Below are 17,598 nucleotides of genomic sequence, written 5' to 3' on the forward strand. Positions count from 1 at the left end.
GGGAAAGGAAATGATGGGAACGCTGTCAGGAACTCCTTGGTAGTCTGTTGAGCTCATGTTGTCTGTCCAAAACGAGTGCTGCTCAAACACAAATACTCTCAGAGGAGTAAATAAACAGAGCGACAGTGTTGTAGAACAAAGGCAGACTGAAATCCCAAAATGATTGGCTCTGTGTTTTTGAAAAAGAGCAAAGCTTGTTCCCTCTATTTTGAAATGGAATGGCAAATTTAATTGAATGTAGCTTTAAGACTGTTTCTTGGTACAGAGATATTTTTGGCACATTTCACTGTGCACTAAGAGGTGGTTGACATGGGAGAAGGGAACGCTTGGGCTGAGCAGAAAAGGAAATTGAAAAGAAACAGAATACCAGGAGTCAGATTTCATGAAATAATAGATGTGACAGAACCGGGGAATGGCAAGGCAGCACAGAAGAAGAAGGATTTTCTTCTTGGCCGAAAGAAAACAAAAACGACAGAAGAAGACAAATATATATCAGCGCTATACCAAATGGGCTATAGTGTAGGCAACTGAACATGCACAGTGTAGTTGGAACCAAATATTGCTTCTGTGAAACCATTATTGTGAGCTGAGGTTGGCCTGTCAGAGCGGAAATCTGATTTAGATTTCTCTGACTGCAGTGCAACACACTGCTGAACTGTTCCTCAGTTCCCTTTCTTCCATGATTTTCTAGAGGGAAGTCATTTTTTTTCCTCTTCGTCAAGTGAGAGTTCAAACCAAGCTTGGCATCCTGGATCGGGTCCATGTGCCTGTGGCTTTGAGTTTCATGGTGACCTGCCACGGATTCTATGCCAGAGGGAAGAACTTCCTGCAAACCAGCACTGCCTTCTTACACTAGCCCTTCAGGCCAAAGTTCAAAGGTCTACTGGCTGGAGCTGTCAACTCTGTTCTGCTTCTAAGAGCAAACACACACACACACACACACACACACACACACACACACACACACACACACACACACACACACACACACACGCAGGCACAAAACATGCATGCACGAGTGGTCAAACTCACATCAGCACAAGCACATCAGCACAGTGAGTGCTCTCGTGCATGCTCATCCCAGGACTGGAGTGGGGAGTTGTCCATTTTGGCTTTAATTGTGTTGTTCTATGCATTAGCCCGGGGCTCATTGTGGGCTTATACGGGCGTGGGTGGGTGAGGATGCATGCATGAAGCAGTGACAGAGGGCTTTTTAGTGGACAGATGAAAAGGTGGAGGACCTCTTCAGCCTGGGCATTGCTCATGTGGAGTGGCCATGGATTGCTCTTACTACTCCATTCAGGTTGATCACGGCCAGTCCTTTCCTCAGCCATTCTAAACAATAGCTTTTGGTAGTGGTGGTGATGACTCATTTAAAGCACTTAATTTAGAGTACATTAGCAGAAGCTTTTTTTCAGCAGTGCCCCCAATGTCCTGCCTGCACTTGTGATGTTTGTAATTCGGTATCCGCAGACTTACATGTGCATGTGAAGGTCTGGATGAAACAGAGGGAGAACCAGAGCATGTGGCCTACTTGGTGAATGAATGTCATGCTTCATCTATTCCTAGAGGTTATTTCATTTTTCTTTCTCATTACTGGATTTATTACAGCAAAGAAGAAAAAATGTGCCCTGGTTCAGGAAATTAAGTTTTCATGGATTGTATTCTCCTCTGTGGATGGCACCGTGTCTGTGTATAATAGAATGGCACACCACGATCATGTTTTTGTGAGTCAGATGAAGCACAATGAGGGTACAGGAGAAGACAACTCAGGGCAAATCATTTGCACTGAATTATATCCTTGTGTTTGCTTCTTAGCTTTAAGCATTGATAACCAACTTCTGGCACAATATTCACTTCCACCTTATGAGGGAGTACACAGTGAAAACTTGGAAACTCAAATGTTTGAGAAACTCATATAATGCACTTTTCTTCGGCGACCTAAGTTACAACCCAAACGTGTAACTGGAAGTGGGCCACGTAAATATTCACTGATCTCGGAATATTTGCTTTATGCAGTCTCCTGCCAAATTTGTTTTAGTTTACTTCCTTTTAAGAAGTTTGAAGCAAAGGCCTGTTCTATATATTCAACAGTATTCAAGCATGATAAACGTGTATTGGGAATGGAGTACAAACCTTTTGGCCATGTTGCTCACAATACAAACTGACCACCATTGAGAAATCTTCCAGTCCATAGCCAGTTAAAAAAAGTGATAATTGATCCCAATTATCCTTAAATTAAAATGTTTTAAAGGGCCTGTGTATAGCATTTGGGGAACCTATTAGCAGATATGAAATATAATATTCATAACTATATTTTCATTTGTGAATAATCCACTAAAACAAATAGTTTTTGTGTGTTTTCGTTGGTTTAGAGTGAGTCCTTCATATCTACATAGGGAGCGGGTCCTCTACACGGAGTCCGCCATGTTGCACAGTCATGTTTGTACCATAGCCCAGAACGGACGAACCAAACACTGGCTCCAGATAGAACCTTCCATGCTCCAAAACAATCGTGAAACTGCGGTAACGTGAGCCGCAGGGTGCAAAATCATTGTAGACATTACGGCTCACATTACAGCAGAGTTTTAAAGGGAGAAGTGAGCGGAGGGGGTATTCAGTTCGTTGCAATTTGCAACCACATAGCTTGATGCCACCAAATCCTACACACTGTTGCTTCAAGGTCCTATAGTAGCCATTGAATGGAGCACTTACATCAACAGTAGGCTACATAGTTGAATTGTTAACAGGAATGGTCTGCTTTTCTCTCTTTTCATGTAATTGTATGGCTAGAGAGCAGTATGTACAGTAAAATGTATGCATGTTTGTATGAGAATCAGAGAGGCAGAGAACCCCAGAGAGATAATTACTCGTCACTATGCAGGGACATATTGTCTGTCAGCACTGAGGGGAGATGCACTCATGTGACTGGTTCATTCCCCAATGGACCCTACAGTACCACACTTAGGCAAGCAAAGCAAACCCCTGTGATTTACAGTAAGAGAGTTATTATCCTAAAGCCGGATGCTGATTGTGTATAGTTAAGGAGGGATAGTAAAATAGATGGTGACAGATAGAGGGTCAGACACCGGGATTGTAAGGACAACACTGCTGAGTTTTTAGCCACACGATGACAGAGTTGCCAATGGAACAGCGTCTGGCATGCTTGGGCTGTCTCTGTTTACTAGTCAAGGTTTCCCCTCACTTGACTTAGTTGTAGCCCTGTCAAGAGGTGAGGTTTCCACTTTAACACCAGTCAGTCACACCATTACACTCCCTTGTTTTCCAGACACTGCTCCTATTTATTCTCCTCCCAGATATTCAACGAACAGTAGTGCTGCTCATCCCGCAGGATGGAAATGAGAGGAAGAGGGATGAAGAGAAAAAAATTGATATATCGAGAAAATCTGAGCAGTAGTCACACAGAAAAAAAACAGAGCTAACTAAGAGACAGAGATGGAAAAAGCAGGATGGAGAGAAAAAATATTGCCATCAGTTGCCTCTGAATAATTCATAGATAGTTCATAATCGAAAAAGCCACTGCTTTTTATGATCTCATATTTCACAGCTAGGTTATGCTTATGAGGCCGGTTAGACAACGGGCCGACATCAAATACTGAAGAAAGTGATATTAGATGTGGCTGTGATACTCTGGAGTGGAATGTAAAGTTCTCTCTGTGTGGTGTTTTCCCTCCCCAACTTAAACATACTGTAGCCTCCGGGTTATCTTCCGTGATCTGTCTCTCCTTCACATGTATATTTTCACCGTCTCTGCATTGATACCTGACCCCACGGCAATTAACTGTGCAATGACAATTTTGCAGATCAGACCGCAGTGGAAGTGTACCGCAGCATGTACGCCCCTCAGACATCCTCGTAATCTTTGCTTTGTGTACGTCTCATGTGAAAAACCTTTTTCTGTTGTGGAATGGCTGGTCAACCAAACACTTGAACGTCCTTAAAAGCTCTGGTCGACTCATCTCAAAGCCGTCCCTCGTCACAAAGGCTACGTGCTGAAACCACAGAGTGATGTGCGATAAAAGAAGGGGGCCTGAGGTATTGAGCTCACATCCATCGCCACTTCAAAGACCACGAGAATCTATACGAGCCAGTGCTATTGTCTGTTGTGCAGGTGTGCTGCCTCCCACAGGCTCTGAAGGTATCAGGAAAGCCACAGAGCTCCACAGAGAGGGCTCACTGAGATGCTATCTCTCCCAGATACAGACAACATGGTGGGGACTCAGACAATAGAGGGCATGTGGACTCTGGTAAAGCGGAGGAGGTGGAGGGGTAGGGGTTTGTAATCAGTGCTAAACTTTGTGGTTGGATCCAATTGCTTGCAGGGGAATGCAATTTTAGTTTTTTAGATTAGTTAAAATATGTACAGCGTTTAGCAGAGTTTTCCATGTGGCATAATTTGGCTTGAGTGCACAAGTTTCAACCTGTATTTCAGAAAGATGCAATTCAAGAGGAATGAAAACTCCAATAGCTTGTCAAGTGTCTGGCTATCTGTGTTATGTTGAGCATCAAACTACACAATATTTTTTTACATTTTGAGATGGTCATTGAGTCAGACCAGCACGACCAATATTGGTCTGATATTATGTAGCCTAATCGCTGCATTAGACTTAGAATGCGTGCATGCTGGGATATTTCCAGTCCCTTACAACCTGGCAGAATATAACGCTATGCTCAACTGAGCTAGTGGAGGAACATTTGCAAGAAGTCACCCACATGGCAAGTGCTCCCAGGCAGGTCTCACCCGCATGACGTGAACTCTGTTTTATTTTGCTCTTCCCCACAACAAACTGAACACCCTCATGTGCTGCTCCAGAGGGCTACAAGCCCTATCACATCCTCTCCCTGATTTGCTTTTTCCCCTTTGCTGAGCACAATGTAGCTTTTTAGCTGCACGCACTCTTATCATAGCTTTGTTGGCATATTTGGGCCTGGCAGAAACTAAACATGGATTTATTTGATGATTTGCTCAGAGGGGAGGCGGTGGCAGCATTTTGTGGTAAATTGTCTCCCCATGTGAGGCACGTTAGGCATGTCTTATCTCAGGAGAGCTGGGAAGAGTTTATCTGTTCGCTGTGTCCTGACCTATCTGTACTGTCAATTTGTTGTAGAGATACTGAGGGGAACGGATGATGGTTTTGGTGGCTTCATCCCCCGGTTGTTGATTTCATACAGTTTGTGCCAGGCCAAGGTTTGTTTGCTGGCACGGGAGAGTGTTTGATGTTTGCTTTCAGGCTAGCTTGTTTACGCCCCCAGCTCTGCTGCTCTGGGTGAGTGCGGTGAACCGGTTGGGTCAGCAGGTGCTAATCAGATGTACCACTGACCACACAACCCGGCTGCTCTAAACACACTGGTGTGTGTGTACACACGGCCACTGACCTCAAACACACACTGAACCCCTCTCTCCCTCGGCCATGTGTGTGGAACTTGGAGGCCAACACACACTGCTATCTCAGCCAAGCATCCAGCAGCCAAGTTCTGTATGGCATTATTGTGTGTGCCATCATACTGACGCTTTCATTGTTTTTATATAGCTGTAGGGATCTCTCAAGCATCCCTGCACCCCTTTGGTAGAAAAACTAAAACATCTGCCCCCATCTCACCCTCCCCAATACTTATTTTACCCTGCATTCCCTTATCCTCCAAGTCATCTAGCCAGTTCTTTCTCCTCCATTTCTTAAATTTCCTCTCCCCCTCCCTCCTCTGCCCCAGTTGGGCTCCTCTTTTCCTTTTTGGAGTAATCTGTCTACGATGCACGGGGCTTTTGTGCTGACCACATGGCTTTGGATGTTGTGAATGGCATCCATGTTTGAGTAGGATTTTTTACAAAGGGGTGAACTAGAGGTTGCTCCTTCTGATGGTTGTCACTGTAGACACCTGCTCAGCAAAACAGTGCAGTAGAGGAGGAGAAATACAATTTAAAGGGTAAGGGTCCAAAGCTTGTACATGGTAAAAAATATATATATTATTGTCAGGATAATCATGAGATTTCTACTAACAGCGACAGCAGACTGGGCAAGAGAGGGTTATGAAAAGGAGAAAACAAAAATAGAAAGTAGAACCGGGAGGTTCTAAGTTGCCCTTATTAAAAGTATATTGAAACATGCCAACGGCTGATTTTTATTCAGTTCATTATATTGTAGATTTGATAGGTTTCATACCATCCTTGCAAAGACTCGACTTCTTCCCAAGAGCATCAACTGCCAGAGGAAGCTTCTTCAATGTGATTAGGTGTTCATATATTCATTTTTCAGATGTCGATGTTTTGCAGATCCATCACCAACTGTATTAAAGAGAGAGCCAGCCTACGATGTGATTGAAATTATATGAGACCAGTATTTAATATTCTCTTTGAATGGAAAGCCAGTTAAGCCAGCAGTTGTCCGCCATTTCTTAGCTTTTTTTTCTCTCCTATGTTGTGTTACATTATACAGCCATCATAACATTACATTACTTATGTAAAAAAAATGTCAGCAGATGTTATTTTAATGGACAGCTAGGAGTAAGTTGTTTTTCAATAGACAGAAATTACTGGACTTGAGAATGGCATTCAAAAACGTAGAGCATCGCCAACGATGAAACATTGGAGACGATGGACTTTGAATTAACAAGCCGTGTCAACTTTGAAGCAGAAATACAGTTAAAAAAACAAAATCACAATAGAAATTAGTTTAGACAGTATATGCACCTTGACACTCGTCAGTCTGCCAAGTTTGAACTCAGGGGGTGCTAGCAAGAGGAAAGCAGTACCTCAGAGGAGGAAAGGGATTTCCCTCCCACTTCTATAAATCTAGTAGATATTTTCGAGTCCTCTCTGAGCAGAGTTGGTGCTGTAGTCTTAAATTTCTCCCATTGCTCGGCTTGGCTTTGTACCCTGGGGAGAGGGATCATAAATCAGCTCGCCAGGATGTGTCAGCCATGTTAACAGTAGCAAAGTATACCATAAAACGAAGAAGAAGAAGAAGAAGAAGAAGAAGAAGAAGAAGAAGAAGAAGAAGAAGAAGAAGAAGAAGAAGAAGAAAAAACTACAAAGGAACCTTTCTTTTGTCTGTGCACTCATCTAATGAAAATGTAAAGATGGAAAATCCAGGGTTTAGCATCAGTCTTGAAACCTTACACAGTGTCAATTTCACAGGGATCAGGGTAATTTCTGGCACACTTACAACACTTTCTCCTTGGCATTAGCCATGCTTGATATTGCATGTTGGACTACTTGACAAATGTAGTGAAAAGCTATAGCACCAAAGTGTTTGTCACTGATCGCTTAGGCGTGCACACTCACGTGGTGAGCAAGTGCTAAAGATGATATTTCAGCTCTCCATTTCTTTTCTGGCACACTGTCTGTGACGGCATTCCCCTCGTTCCGTTCCATTCGGTATCTCTTCCCACTGTAACAGATCCCCTCTTAGATAGGGATATGGGCATCTTTTCATCTCCACGGGTCCATCTGCGAGAGTTTAAGATACATGTGGGAACCATTGAAATGGGGACAGCAACTGATCAAAGAAAGATGTGCCCCTCTGGAGCTGCAGCACATGTTTGGATCCCAGTACCCTTATTTGCTTTGTCTCAACCTTCTTTAACATTCCTGTGCCCTATATTTCTGAAGGACCCCCCCCCCCCACATACACACTTTTACTTAACCTCCACAACCTTTTCCTCCTTGGTCCTCCTTGGTCCCTCTTCCTCCTCGCTTCCCTTCTCTCTCTGTCTCCCCTGTGCCTGGTAAAGTGATTGGAGAGGGATCAGCATGGTGGAAATGAAAGTGGCCATGACGAAAGACTGAGGGATCTGCTGTAACATTGCATTGGATCCCCTTGTGTTTTTTCCTTCCCCAGTTTCCTCTGTGCCTGCCTGTTTCCCTCCACATAGCCGCTATCATATTACTCTTCCCCAGTCATCTCCGCAACAGCCGCTGATGTAATCCTACTTTATGGTCCTGTCCCAACCCAGACACACTGTTTCCAAAAACCTCTACCAAATTAGACTTTCACTGGAAACAACATATATTAGGCTAAGATTTCCGTTTCACCAATTTACAATGAAAGAAGGGATTCTAACTCTTCTGCTTTAAATTATTTTTATAATTTTGTAAGATTATTTTGGGACTTTTTTGCCTTTATTATAAATGACAGCTGAAGATAGACTGTAAAGTGGACAATATTCAGCAAACGGCTGCAGGTTGGGTTCAAACCTATGCTGCTGCAAATTAGCTTAATAGCGTACATATTTTCAGAGAGAACATCCTCGCACCTCACATCCACTGGATCTTATTAATATGCATTCATTAAGTGTAACCCAAACAGACTGGCAGCGTATTCAGGAGAGGGAAATAAAACACGAGCAAACACGGGTGCCTGCACAATGATCACACAAGCTTACTAGACACTGCAATATTGTGCTGTAGCAGTTAAAATTGTTGTAAAGTTAGGGTGGTTAATATATTTTAGAATATATATATATTTCTTTGAATTGATGAAGGATCATTTTGGGGAAGGGGCTTTAGAGGGAAGCCTGAAGGGACGGCTGTCAGTGATGCGGACTTGCCGACTTTCTCCCTAGCTGCTTACATTGGAAAAGAGTTGGGCTGTTTTTGGGGGGGGTTTGAATATTTTCTTTTAATCTAGCTTACTTTTGTTGATTTCCCCAATGTTACCTTCCCAAATCTTTCCCACTGGAAGGTTCAGCTGAGTTAAGGCAAGCAGGAGCTGTGTAATGTTTTTGATTTCCATTTTCTCTGACATGAAGCGAAGCCACACCCGCAGTCATTGTAAGAGGTTTCATCTCCAACCCCCTGCCCTGGTCCTGTTTGCACAGCACCACTTTAGAATAATACTGTATCAGTCCCCGCTGTTTGTCTCTAATATATCTTTGTTTTGGGAAGATGAGCGAGAGACTGGGGAGCGTCCTGTAATCCGGAGAGATCTCAGGCTAATAGAGAAGTGAAAAGATTTGCAGCAGATGTTTGTGTTCTAAAATGCTCAGATGGGGGTAAGAGCCAGGTCAAATGGCACTCTGCAGGAAAGTGTGCTGTGTTTATGAATGTGATTTCTCTGATGGTGTGAGTTAGCAGGCTGACAGGCTCCTCTTACAGTACTCCTTCCTGCCTGGGATCATGTGCTATCCGCCCTGTGCAAATTAACCCATATCATTGCGTGTCACATCAAATTAGGAGCGTTTGTGGTGACTGTGCCGCCCTGACTGGAGGTAACTAATTTATGCATTCACGTAACATCTCTCTCTCTCTCTCTCTACCTCCTTCTCTTTTCCTCTCACACAAACACCCACGCTACACAGATGAACACACAAACAAACACACATGTAAAAACAGACAACCACACCGATTTTTGGTTCCTAAGGAAGAAAAACAAGTTGCCTCACATCCCCCTCTCAGGCCAGCCATATCCAAGGGTCCCATGGCTGGTCCGGGTTCCACACAGCCTCTTTGTCATCATAGAGCCGAGGAAGGGGTCAGATGTGGAGGAGGTCCAGGGGGAGGGCTGGTGGGGCTCCAGGGGCTTGGAATGTTAATTGGGAAGATTGTTTTAATAAGCCCTCATCTTTGCAGATGCTGGGAGAGGGTTAGCTTGTGGGGCCACACAGACAGGAGGGCGGCTCACAGAGAGATATTGTCAGCAAACATAACTGACAAAATCCGAACTGAGCGGTGTAAAACACGTAGCAGGATTAAGGCACAAGTGGATAAAGATATTCCACGGCTCCCGGCGTGTTTATGCCTGTTTTTCGGGAGGTAAAGGGATTTACTGTAATGAACATTCTATGGTGACAAATGTGCGATCTGCATATACTGCGTTGTGTGAAATCCTATTACACTGTGAAGACTCAGGCAGACTACCACAGACTAGTAATGCTGAACACAGACAGTGAAGAGAGAACAGCAGTGAGAAAAACGATTTAGAGGCAAAAAAAAGAGGTTAGAGATAAAAAATTAAAAAAAAAAAAAACATATTTTCTCACCATGCAGATAGCCAGTTTTATGTCCAGGTTTTGAGATATCCATCTCTGAGCATTCTGCCTCTATCTCAATACAAAGGAAGTGAATTTTGTGCTTGCAGCATTGAATAATTACATTTTAAAAATGCAACAGCAACATCTCTTTCCAGAATCAATGTTCCCATTACTCTGGATAATCCACAGCACACACTGTCAGCAGTTTTTATTGGAACTATTTCTTCAGTAAAGTGGTTCTTAAAGTGATGCTCTCATTAGGAAAACACGTACTCCGAGGTCTTTGGACCATAGAGTTAGAATAACAATAACATCGTATGCCAAGAGAAAGTTGTAACCAACATGCAGATATACTGTATAAGACAAACTTGGTTTTTTTTATATTATGGCTTGTGTGAGCGCTTTGGATATTCCATACATAAAGAAAGTTGCTTAGAAGGTGTAGCCTCATTCTGCCTTCAAGATATGCCTGGATGCCACAGCCACATTTCATTTTGTGTATATGCATAGCTGATTCCTTTGACACTGTACTGAGGGCTACGAACAGAGCCTCATCGCCTCAGTCTGTGTTGTGTGTGAGAGGGAGAAAGAGGCAGAGAATGAGGGAGCATAATGTACAGGTGTACATGTGTGTGTGCACTATAGTGTTACATCTGCTCTTTTGTATCTCTATGCAAAGAGCTCCGGGCTCGAGACTGTGCGGTGAGTGTTGAGAGATATGTTACTGGGCTTCTCATATCCTCCTCGTCCTCAGGGAGAAGGCCGAAGAGCTACACCTGTAAACAAGACTGACGACACAGAAGACAGGCTTTACTCATACAGCTCACATCTTTGTACCTAAGGTTAGAGCCCAGTCCAACCTGGATTGCCAAATGAGGACATGGCGATCAATGTCATAAACATAGAATTTTTTAGTTCTTCACTGTTGACTGCTGCAGTGCTCCAATAGCTCTGTCATGAAGTCATCTTTTGTTGCTGCAAATAAAGGCAATACTCTACTCTAGTAAAACATGTTTATTTACCTGCTTCTCCCACCTCTATCTGCCTCATTATTATTTTACAGCATTGTGAAACTGCATGGAAACAGAATGTATTCCATTGGCATCATCTCTATGCTGTGTAAACGGAATATTTTATTTAGCTTGGCCTGCCCCAATGAGAAAACTATACATGTCTGAGTGCATTTTAGTGACCGCGAAACTTGATGCCGTGTTTCCACAACAGGTAACCAACTCCTTCAGAATCAAAACAGCCTTGAAATCACTTTCATATGCGGACCGAGTGTACGAGCTGATCCGTCAGAAGCTAACTAATCCACAAGTGTCTATGTTGTTCAGTGATTAGGGTTTAAATGTGATAATCCCAAACAGATGTTTATTAGACAGTTTGCATTGTGGTGGTGGGTGTTCCTATCAGAATTATATAGGATTGGAAGTTTTTTGTTTTTTTTCTAAACATTTTTGAACAGAGAGTCGTTCTCAAGCTCGTTTTTTTTTTTTCTTTCTTTTTTTTCAACATTCCTGCCTTTGCAGTCCGAGCACTCGAAACACTCTTTATTTTAGTCAAACTTCTGCTCGCCCGGCACTCCAATCACACAGGCACTGTTTATTGAACTATGAGGTGCCAAGTCACTCACTCACTCAGTCACTCACATAAACCTGCCTCCCCGCTGCCCTCTGTGCCTTTCGCCGTGTTCGCCAAACGCCATCTCTCTCTCTCCAAGCCTGACGAGAAGACTTATGACCATTTAAACAAACACAGGCACTCAATGGCCTCTCTGTCTGTGTGGCTGTGGGGGAAAGGTTTCCTTTATGTGGTGTGTGTGTGTGTGTGTGTGTGTGTGTGTGTGTGTGTGTGTGTGTGTGTGTGTGTGTGTGTGTGTGTGTGTGTGTGTGTGTGTGTGTGTGTGTGTGTGTGTGTGTGTGTGTGTGTGTGTGTGTGTGTTTCGCATGTTTGTGTTTCTTTATGAACAGACATAATTGCAGTTGGGATACTTATGCGCATGAGGTCTACACGTGTGTCTTGAAGTGTGTAACGTAGAGGGTGAAGCGCTGGGATTGAACCCTCTGCACCCGGCTCTGTGCAGCCTCACTGGGCCACAGTGAGTGCAGATATGCCCTCTGCTGTGCCGCCGAAAGGTCCGCAAAGCCATCTGCACTTGGTGCCAGTGCCAGGGATAGACTGTAATCACCAGGCACAGAACAGTGTAAATGCCTTTACCCCCCTCGCCTTACCCATACTTAAATCCACTGACCAACAGGGCCCTGTGTGATTCATTCCCCTACATGGCTTGGTTTACATTTGTATCTGTATATCCCTGCAGTCAGTAGCACATCTGTTGTTTATGCTGTGGACGCTGATCAAAGCCCTGTGTCACAGTCACATCTGATCAGCAACGCCGGTCAAGATACCCTCATTTTTCCGCTTTTTGTCCGATTTCTATACAAAGTAAGACGCTTGGAGAGCACATGTTTATCTGCGTTTTGTTTATTTACTAATGGACTCTTATAGTTGGTTGTTCCAGCTCTGAATGTTTATTGCAGCTAATAGGGGCATCCTGTCTCGGTTCCAGTGACATGACGTCACATCTGAATCTGGAGGATGACCTCACGGCATTTTGGGGGGTTGCAGGTGCAAACCCTAAAGGCCGGTTGGGTAATAGTCTGTCTGCTCTTGTTGACATATTTACGGGTGTCCACAAGGTGTCTTGCGGTGAACCAGGCACTTAGGCTGTCAGGCTTTTTTTTACCAATGTAACTCTGCAGATGTGACCTCATATTGAATGTCACGGTTGTCTAGAGAGGTACTATTGTTTTCTATATGATTTACCAATACAGCATTTGGATGTAAATGCCAAATCTATAAATTAAATTCTAAAAGAGCAAAACATTTCGGAGTGTTTGATGGCTTTATTGTGATTGTCCCCTTTTATTTATAACTTCCCTTTGTGTCAGTTTTGCCTCTGTATTTGTATATGTGTGCTAGACTGGGAAGTTTATATCTTTAATCATCTATCCCAGGCAGTATTATGCTGCAGGATAGGATCGAGTGTCTGCATGGTGGGCAAGAGGCTATGAGCTCAGAGCCGAAGAACGAGAGCCAGATTGAGAAAGAGAGGGGAGCCTGCCGTGTCCAATCTCATCTCCCTGGTGGTGGGGTCATGGGGGGGGAGGACAAGGGAAAGAGCAGGAGGAGAGAGAGGAGGGAGAGGAGGGAGGCAGTGTTCTTCAAAATATAGTAGGAATCCTCTTATGGCTTCACACCAACCAGCAAAACTACAAATTTAAGCCGTGCAAACACACACACACACACACACACACACACACACACACACACACACACACACACACACACACACACACACACACACACACACACACACACATTGTATGCATGCCGCTGGCAAATTTTCCACCTGCAACAGCCTTTGCAATAGAGTGCCGTGGGTTAACACACCATCTCTATGAGTCTGTCTTTGATGCAAGCTGCTCAATGTGTGTGAGCTGACAGAGAGGTAAGATAAGGGGGTCAAATGCTGAGAGGGGAGAGAGAAATTTAGATACAAAGTGGGAGATACATGGAGGGGAGAGAATGAGAGGTGTTTGTCCCACAGGACAGAGCTGGAGGAAAGGTGAGCAGCATCAATATGGGAGGATTTAGCTGCACTGTGAATAAGGCGGATTTTTGCCTATGGCATAAACAACACACATGAACGGGACAGAGGATTTATGTTGCACTGGAGGGGAGCTCTGTCAATGTAAGCCTTGTTTAAATACAGATAAATGTGTAATTTGGCCATAATGGGGTAGATTTTAATTTGTGAATATGTGACAGTCTTCTTTACATTTGAAATAGCATTGAAACATCCATTCCCTTTCCTCAAATGTTCATATATATTTAGCTGTTGTGCAGGCGTTGACTTGCCCTCCTTCATGGAAAGGCCGTGACAGTAAATGAATGGGAGAGAAAGAGCAAGTCCACTGCAGCTGATGCTTTACGCAGTCACACACACATAACTATGAACATATGGAGCTGATTAGCCATTTTATATTTTCTCAGTGTTTGTTGCACAGTCCATTCAACACTGACGTACGTCCTCAGGTAATTACTGATCATGTTTGAGGCCTGACATTGTGGAAGATTGTAAAGCAAATAGAGCGAATTTGATCTGTAACGAAGAAGCAAAACCATGTTCACGCCACTGGGAAGAGAGACCAAAAGGAAGAGAGATAGATTATCTTTCATTAAATGCAGCTTCTTTCTATTCCCTTGCTACTAATGTTCTACTTGCTCTCTTTGGTTACTTTTCCCTGCTGTTATCATTCATTCGGCGTCCCTTAACGGGGATAGCACTGTCCATTCTGTTTTGAGGAAAAATCCAAAGCCAAAAGCGAGACCCATGCTGTGCTCCGTCTCTCTGCAGGATTGACTCCGGGTGCCTTCTAGTAGATCTTTAATTCCCTGGTGGGTCTGTTTTTGTATCCCTCCAAAGATTTGGAGGGAAGCTTGTTGTACTTGGTTTAATTTCCTCAGAACAAAGCTCATCTGATCTTCCCACCCAGACTTGTGTGTGGCATTAAGTCTTCATTTTCATTAATGTTGGAGGGGCAGCACAGGAATCTCATTTTAATTTGACATTTAAACATCTGTTTTCAATTTCCTGAGGAAAAGAGTGCGTGTGTGTGTGTGTGTGTGTGTGTGTGTGTGTGTGTGTGTGTGTGTGTGTGTGTGTGTGTGTGTGTGTGTGTGTGTGTGTGTGTGTGTGTGTGTGTGTGTGTGTGTGTGTGTGTGTGCCTGCCTATGTGTGAGTGTGTGGGTGGACAGAGGATAGTTTGTGGGGGTGATGAACCTGGGAGTTTTCAGAGCTGAGAGCAGCTATCTCAGCTGACCTTTAACGGAGGGTTTATATGTAAGAAATGATGGCAGCTAATTGCGTTAGACTCAGCTCAGCTCCAATTTGCTACTGTGGACCAGGGGAGTGATTTCTCAAACAGTACTGTGGATTGTGGTTAGACTGGACTTGGCAGGGCCCAACATATGTATTCCAGTGCGAACCAAAACTCTGCTTTGATATATTTGGTTGTTTATTGCACTGTCAGCAGTTTGTCCTTCATTGCGGTGTGTCCAGATGAGATAGGATGTGTTTTTGTTCTTGGCCTACTGAAAAGAGGAAATGCAATGCAGAATAGATCCCTTTACCTTGACAAAGCGTCTTGATATCCGTCCAGGTCTGGATATTCACTCTGTTTCATCCCATCATCAGCATATTTGAGCAAATCCAGGATGGACAAAGAGGCGTCTTCATGCTGGGACCTGTGACTCTGGTCCATTTCCACATATTAAGCTACAAACTGAAAATCTCTCTGTACACACACAAACACAAATCCACACGCATTGAGTTTGGCCCCCTCTGTTAATAGTGCAGGAAATATTATCTGCTAGGGGACAGCTGCAGGCTCACTAGAGAGACAGAATGGTAGAGTAGGCTCATTATCCCAAACACAGACACAGACCACACCAGACACACACACACACACACACACACACACACACACACACACACACACACACACACACACACACACACACACACACACACACACACACACACACACACACACTCAGGACAGCACGCAGCGTGAGAGACTCTCTATCCCATTTTTTCACCCAATTCTAGGTCCTAGAACGGGATCAGTTAGGGAGGCAGGCGAGCAGGGACTTATGCAGTATGTTTACAGGAAGGAGGAATGCTGGATGACTTTAAACCAGGGGGGCCAGAGGCAACCGATTCCACCACAGCTCCGGATCTGACAGGGCTTCTGGCGGAAGAGTTGGGTCTTTGTACCCCATCCAGATCTGTGTCCGTCTGTCTCTCTGTCAGACTGTCTGGCTTTCCCTCCATTCCCAGAGGATTTTGTTTTCCACAACGCAGATGTTCGGGGCTGTCTGCTGCGCCACACTCAGCTGTGTTTATAACAAAGAGGTGTTGGTGTGGAGGAGGAGAGAGGGCAGCGAGGTTGAGGGAGCTAGTGCTGTTAAGGAGGGGTGGAGTTCACGGCGCTGTTGGTGTAAACACTGGATGATGCCAGCTATCCCTCTGGCCCCCAGCTAGTCGATACAGCATCCTTTCTTCCCTCTTTTCCTCCCCACACATCCTTTTTTTTTTTTTTTTCCAGAGGGACAAATGCATCTGCATGTTAGCTGAAAGGGTTCCAGTAAGGCCAGCAGGGGAGGCAGAGACCCACTGTGAGGAGACCGTGTGCACTTAATGTCACAGTTAAAGTTACTGAACTGACTCACCCAGGGGTTTATTACAAGGTCTGCATTAGCCACGCAGGACAAACATGAATTCTTTCATATGCTCTTTACTTAATTTCTTAAGTGACTGCTCAAGTCTTGCCACAGACGATGTAGCATGTGTGTACTTATACACTAACTTAAGAAAACAAGAAAAAGAGTTGTTTGGACATTTAAAAAAATGCGCTTTTGAGACTGACATAAGCCAAGGCTGACTGGCATCTTCGATTTTTCACTCACCTTGACAATCAAGGCCGCCTATTTCAATAACAGGTTGACCTTGCAGATACAAATAGAGACAGTGTTTCTTCAGATGGAGCTGGTGCTCTAATGGATCGGATGTTTGGTGTTTACATTTGCATTCCTGGATGACTGTATCTGCTTTTAACCATACCAAATGAGCTCACTCACAACGCAGCTGCACTGGTGAGTTTGAGTTGGATCAGAGTGAGTGTGAGAGAAGATTTAGGGGGTCACACACATAAGAGTTATTTGTAAGCAGCAGCAGAATATGATTGCCAAAATATTGCATGAATCCTTTTGCATTGTTTCTATGCAAACTGTTCCTATTTTAAATAATTGTGGCTAGGTAATGCTACAGATCAACGTAGGAAGGTGTGAGTGTGTGTGATAATGCAGCGATGGAATGGGAAAGCTACTACCACCCCATTCCTACTGTTGAACAGGATTCCCAATCCACGTTACAAGAAGCAGAGGGCAGTATATGGCCTGGGCACTGTCCAATTAAGTGCTTAAAGGGTTTAGTCAGGAATCTGTTGGCTGTCAGTAGGTAAGGGGGTCCTCGGGTAAACCTGACTTTGATCTGTGTCCGAGGTGACTTTAGAGCAAGCTTAGGAGCGTGAGACAATAGTCTGCAAAAGCTCGGCTTCATCCCCATAACACAGACACAAGCCTATTCACATTACTCTTCCATACGTAAAAAAGGATAACAATTCACACACTGCGATGACCCTGCATACTCTGTGTGTGGCCTGAATTTCAGCTTGAAATTTACAAGCGCTGTTTTCATAAGTTTTTATATGTATGCGCAGTAAAGCTGGGGAAACCATTACCTGCACACTGTCTGCAGAAGAGAGCCTGTGGCTTTTTCATTACTTTCTCCCCTCTCAATAAACCTCCAGTTTATCTGTAACACCGGAGATATGTAGTCCCAAGATGTTGTTCCTCTGCTCCTCTAAAAATAGATATGCATTGCAACTACTAGTAATGATATTGATGTGATATTCTGAAAAGTGCAGGCAGGGGAAGATTAATGATTTTAGGTGAGGCTGGTTTTGTAATTTTGCATTAAGC

The 17,598-nt window shown here is 44.0% G+C and overlaps 1 protein-coding gene across 1 annotated transcript in view; it reads left to right on the forward strand.

Moving 5' to 3' along the window:
* Positions 1 to 17,598, forward strand: part of robo1 (roundabout, axon guidance receptor, homolog 1 (Drosophila)) — a 129,414-nt gene that overhangs the window by 68,280 nt on the left and 43,536 nt on the right. The window lies entirely within an intron of this gene.

The sequence above is a fragment of the Anoplopoma fimbria genome, chromosome 1 (assembly GCF_027596085.1).
Source record: "Anoplopoma fimbria isolate UVic2021 breed Golden Eagle Sablefish chromosome 1, Afim_UVic_2022, whole genome shotgun sequence".
Classification (NCBI taxonomy): Eukaryota; Metazoa; Chordata; class Actinopteri; order Perciformes; family Anoplopomatidae; genus Anoplopoma; species Anoplopoma fimbria.